The 5606-nt window shown below is 41.7% G+C and overlaps 1 protein-coding gene across 2 annotated transcripts in view; it reads right to left on the minus strand.

Annotated features, from left to right (window-relative positions):
• LOC110586964 (olfactory receptor 2W1-like) overlaps positions 1-2021 on the minus strand; it is a 7852-nt gene extending 5831 nt beyond the window's left edge. The window contains exon 1 of one of the 2 annotated variants that reach the window (XM_021697253.2): positions 1989-2021. The gene's annotated coding sequence lies outside the window, so the exon portion shown is untranslated. Of the gene's footprint in view, positions 1-1981 lie in introns of both variants that reach the window. The other variant, XM_044917361.1, reaches the window with a different exon arrangement.
• Between the last annotated feature and the right edge of the window lie 3585 nt (positions 2022-5606).

A 5606-nucleotide genomic window follows, 5' to 3' on the forward strand; every position in this document is an offset into this window, starting at 1 on the left:
TTCCCTGTCCATTTTTGCCATTCTAACTGGTGTAAGGTGATATCTCAATGTGGTTTTGATTTGAATTTCCCTGATGGCTAATAATAATGAACATTTTTTCATGTTTCTGTTAGCCATTTGTATGTCTTTTTGACTGGATTATTGTTTTTTGGGTGTTGAGTTTTAGAAGTTCTTTTTTTTTTTTTTAAGATTTTATTTATTTATTTGACAGAGAGAGAGCACAAGTAGGCAGAGTGGCAGGCAGAGGGAGAGGGAGAAGCAGGCTCTCCACTGAGCAGGGAGCTGGATGTGGGGCTCAATCCCAGGACCCCAGGATCAGGACCTGAGATGAAGGCAGCCACTTAACCGACTAAGCCACCCAGGTGCCCCGAGTTTTAGAAGTTCTTTAAAAAGTCTTGGATACCAGCTCTTTATCTGTAGTGTCATTTGCAAATGTCTTCTCCCATTCCGTGGGTTACCTCTTAGTTTTGTTGACTGTTTCCTTTGCTGTGCAAAAGCTTTTTATCTTGATGAAGTCCCAAAAGGTCTTTTTACTTTTGTTTCCATTGCCTCTAGCGACGTGTCTTGAAAAAGTTGCTGTGGCCAATGTTGAAGAGGTTACTGCCTATGTTCTCCTCTAGAATTTTGATGGATTCCTGTCTCACATTGAGGTCTTTCATCCATTTTGAGTTTATCTTTGTGTATGGTGTTAAGAGAATGGCCCAGTTTCATTCTGCTCTTAGAGACTCTATGTTGCCATTAATCGATTTCTCCATTCTAGCTATTTTCTTCACAATTGCTACCCTGAATTCCATCTCCGACATCTTGGTTATATCTGTATCCATTTGTGAATCTGTGGCAGAAGTCATAGTCTCTGAGTCATTCCTATTTTGGGGGTTCCTCCTCCTGGTCATTGTGTTGATGGGTGTTTGAGGGAATGTACAGAGTCCAAATTATTGACAACAACCCAAGCAAGATGCACCTGTTTTATAGGGACCTTAGGGTGTTGGCCTCTTGTTCTTCCAGACTGTCTTCTTGGGGAGGGGCCTGCTGCACTGTTACTCAGGCAACCCTGTTTGGACAGAGTTGCCTTGCCCCTGTGGGGGGGGCGGGAGTGGGCTCAGTGAAAACCAGTTTTTGGGTGATTTTGTTCTCTGGTGGCTTTCCCTGGCGGCTTTCTGCATCTCTTCCGAGAGTCAGAGCAGAAGAGATCATTTCCAACCCTCTGCCTCAGAGCAGAGAGATCGCAGTCTGTTCTTCAGTGAGTTCTCCAGGCCACACTATCTCTGTTTCTGTCTCTGCTGGTATAAACTGCAGCATCCTAGGTTGTTCACCCCTCAGCACGGCTCTCAGTCCTCACCTCCAGGTTGGGGCACAGGCCTACGTCTCTGCCCTTTGGGCTTCTAAAACCACCAGCCACCCTCAGTTTGCACTCGGGGCCCCATTGCTCCAGGTTTCAGCCCAGGTGGCTGCCCTAAAGTCCTTTCCCCACTGCTGCCAGTCTGCAAGTCTGCGCCCTGTCCCCAGTTTGGGAGCCCAATGTGGGACTCAATCCCAGGACCCTGAGTTCATGACCTTAGCTGAAGGCAGATGCTTAACGACTGAGCCACCGGTGTGCCCTCATTCATAGCATTTTTAAGTTCAGCCTGATTAGATATCATTTCTGTCCTTAGAGATTCTATGTTGTCCTTAATATTTTTCTCAAGCCTAGATATTGACTTCATAATTGTTACTCTGAAGTCGATGTCTGACATCTTGGTTATATCCATGTCCTTTAGACCTGCGGCAGAAACCGCAGTCTCTGATTCTTTTCTTTGTTGGGGGTTCCTCCTCCTAGTCATTCTGTTGAAGGATGGTTGAGTGAATGAACAGAGTCCAAAATACCAACCACGACCCAAGCTAAATGCACCCTAGAAAAATCCGGAGTGGTCAGACATCACCACCAAAAAACAAAGCCAAAATGAAACACAGGACTAAAATTAAAAATTTGAAAAAATAAAAATAATTTTAAAAATAAAAAATAAAAATAAAAAAATAAATAAAAGGAGTGGGAGGGTAAGGGGCACTATAGTCTCTCAGTGTGGACAAAGCAGGATGTTTTAGTTGTTCCTGGGTGTATTTTGGTCTGTGTGTTAGAGGACACTATGTCCCCAAATTACTAGGAAATTAAAACTTGTATATATAAAAAGGTAAAACTGACTAGAGTGAAACACGGGCTAAAATAAAGCATATATGTATATAAAATATAGATGTGTAAATATACACGTTCAAAAAGCGACTATGAAATATTAGTTGGTATAATAGACATCTAGTTGAAATGAGAAGAAGGTGTAAAGAAAAATGGGGCAGGGGAAAATGACATGAGAAAAGGGGAAAAAAAAGAGAGAAGAAAAGAATTATATCTGAAAAATAAACAAGTTGTGAGGCCACACCTGGAGCTCAATGTACAATTTTCCCCTGGTGTTGGGATTTTACAGTCTTACAGGATCCAAAGGATTGTCATCCACCTGCTCTTCCAGCCTGTCTTCTGGGGGAGGGGCCTGCTGGGGTGTTTCTCAGGTAACCCTGCCTGTGCGGAGTTGCCACATCTCCTGCCAGGGGGAGGTGCTTATTCAAAACTGATCTTCTGAGCCTCATTTTGTCCCTGGGGCCTTTCTGTGCCTCTTCAGGGGATCAGAGCAAAAATGGCTGGAGCCAAACCTCTGACCCAGAGCAGAAAATTTGGTTTGCCCTCTTTAAGAAACTCTCCAGGACAGTCTCCACTTCTGCTTGCATATCTGAAAACTAGCCTCCCATGCTGCGTGCCCACAGCCACTCTCTATGAAGTGTTTTCAGGGGCCCAGATTATCTCTGCCCTTTGTGCTTCTAAAACTGCCAGTGGCTGTGGAATCCTGTGCACACCTGAAGGTCTAGAATCAGGTTTGGGTTCCGCCCTAAAGACTTTTTGAGGAACCTCCATACTGTTTTCTAGAGTGGCTGCACCAGCTTGCATTCCCACCAACACTGTAAGAGAGTTCCCCTTTCTCCTCATCCTCACCAACATCTGTCGTTTCCTGACTTGTTAATTTTAGCCATTCTGACTGGTGTGAGATGGTCTAGTTTCATTCTTCTGCATGTGGCTGTCCAGTTTTCCCAGCACCATTTGTTGAAGAGACTTTTTTCCATTGGACATTCTTTCCTGCTTTATCAAAGATTAGTTGACCACAGAGTTGAGGGTCTATATCTGGGCTCTCTATTCTGTTCCTTTGATCTATGTGTCTGTTTTTGTGTCAGTACCATACTGTCTTGATGATGACAGCTTTGTAATAGAGCTTGAAGTCCGGAATTGTGATGCCGCCAGCTTTGCTTTTCTTTTTCAACATTCCTCTGGCTATTCGCAGTGTTTTCTGGTTCCATACAAATTTTAGGATTATTTGTTCCACCTCTCTGAAAAAAGTTGATGGTATTTTGATAGGAATTGCATTGAATGTGTAGATTGCCCTAGGTAGCATAGACATTTTCACAGTATTTGTTTTTCCAATCCATGAGCATGGAACGTTTTTCCATTTCTTTGTGTCTTCCTCAATTTCTTTCTTGAGTATTCTATAGTTTTCTGAGTACAGATTCTTTGCCTCGTTGGTTAGATTTATTCCTAGGTATCTTATGGTTTTGGGTGCAATTGTAAATGGGATCGACGCCTTAATTTCTCTTTCTTCTGTCTTGTTGGTGTATAGAAATGCCACTGATTTCTGCGCATTGATTTTCTATTCTGCCACTTTACTGAATTCCTGTATGAGTTCTAGCAGTTTTGGGGTGGCGTCTTTTGGGTTTTCCACATAAAGTATCATATCATCTGCAAAGAGTGAGAGTTTGACTTCTTCTTTGCCAATTTGGATGCCTTTTATTTCTTTTTGTTGTCTGATTGCTGATTGCTAGGACTTCTAACACTATGTCGAATAGCAGTGGTGTAATGGGCATCCCTGCCACGTTCCTGACCTTAGGGGGAAAGCTCTCAGTTTTTCCCCATTTACAATGATATTCACTGTGGATTTTTCATAGATGGCTTTTATGATATTGAGGTATGTACCCTCTATCCCTACACTGTGGAGAGTTTTAATCAAGAAAGGATGCTGTACTTTGTGAAATGCATTTTCTGCATCTATTGAGAGAATCATATATTTCTTGTCCTTTCTTTTATTAATGTATTGTATCACATTGATTGATTTGTGGATGTTTAACCAACCTTGCAGCCCAGGAATAAGTCCCACTTGGTCGTGGTGAGTAATCCTTTTTAGGTAGTGTTGGATCCTATTGGCTACTATTTTAGAGAGAATTTTTGCATCCATGTTCATCAGGGATATTGGTCTGTAATTCTTTTTGATTGGGTCTTTGTGTGGTTTGGGGATCAAGGTAATGCTGGCCTCATAAAATGAGTTTGGAGGTTTTCCTTCATTTCTATTTTTTAGAACAGTTTCAGAAGAATAAGTATTAGTTCTTCTTTAAATGTTTGGTAGAATTCCCCTGGGAAGTCATCTGGCCCTGGGCTCTTGTTTGTTGAGAGATGTTTGATTACTGCTTCAATTTCCTTAGTGGTTATGGGTGTATTCAGGTTTTCTATTTCTTCGTGGTTCAGTTTTGGTAGTTTATACATCTCTAGAGCATCCATTTCTTCCAGATTATCTAATTTGCTGGCACATAGTTGCTCATAATATGTTCTTATAATTATTTGTATTTCTTTGGTTTTGGTTGTGATCTCTCCTCTTTCAGTCATGATTTTATTTATTTGGGTCCTTTCTCTTTTCTTTTTGATAAGTCTGGCCAGGGATTTATCGATCTTAATAATTCTTTCAAAGAACCAGCTCCTAGTTTTGTTGATCTGTCCTACTGTTCTCTTGGTTTCTAGTTCATTGATTTCTGCTCTAATCTTTATTATTTCTCTTTTCCTGCTGGGTTTAGGCTTTATTTGCTGTTCTTTCTCCAGCTCCTTTAGGTGTAGGGTTAGGTTGTGTATTTGAGACCTTTCTTGTTTATTTGAGAAAGGCTTGTATTGCTATATACTTTCCTCTTAGGACCGCCTTTGCTGCATCCCAAAGATTTCGAACAGTTGTGTTTTCATTTTCATTTGTTTTCACAATTTTTAAAAATTCTTCTTTAATTTCCCCCATGGGGGGGGGTGATGGTTGACCCATTCATTCTTTAGCAGGATGCGCTTTAACCTCCATGTATTTGAGTTCTTTACAACTTTCCTCTTGTGATTGAGTTCAAGTTTCAAAGCATTGCAGTCCAAAAATATGCAGGGAATGATCCCAGTCTTATGGTACTGGTTGAGACCTGATTTGTGACCCAGGATGTGATCTATTCTGGAGAATGTTCCATGTGCATTAGAGAAGAATGTGTATTCTGTTGCTTTAGGATGGAATGTTTTGAATATGTCTGTGAAGTCCACCTGGTCCAGTGTGTCATTTAAAGTCTTTTTTTTTTTTAAAGACTTTATTTATTTATTTGAGAGAGAGAGAACGAGAGACAGAGAGCAGGAGAGGGAGGAGGGTCAGAGGTAGGAGAAGCAGACTCCCCGCCGAGCAGGGAGCCCAATGCGGGACTCGATCCCGGGACTCCAGGATCATGACCTGAGCCGAAGGCAGACGCTT

Source organism: Neomonachus schauinslandi, chromosome 8 (genome assembly GCF_002201575.2).
Source record: "Neomonachus schauinslandi chromosome 8, ASM220157v2, whole genome shotgun sequence".
NCBI lineage: Eukaryota > Metazoa > Chordata > Mammalia > Carnivora > Phocidae > Neomonachus > Neomonachus schauinslandi.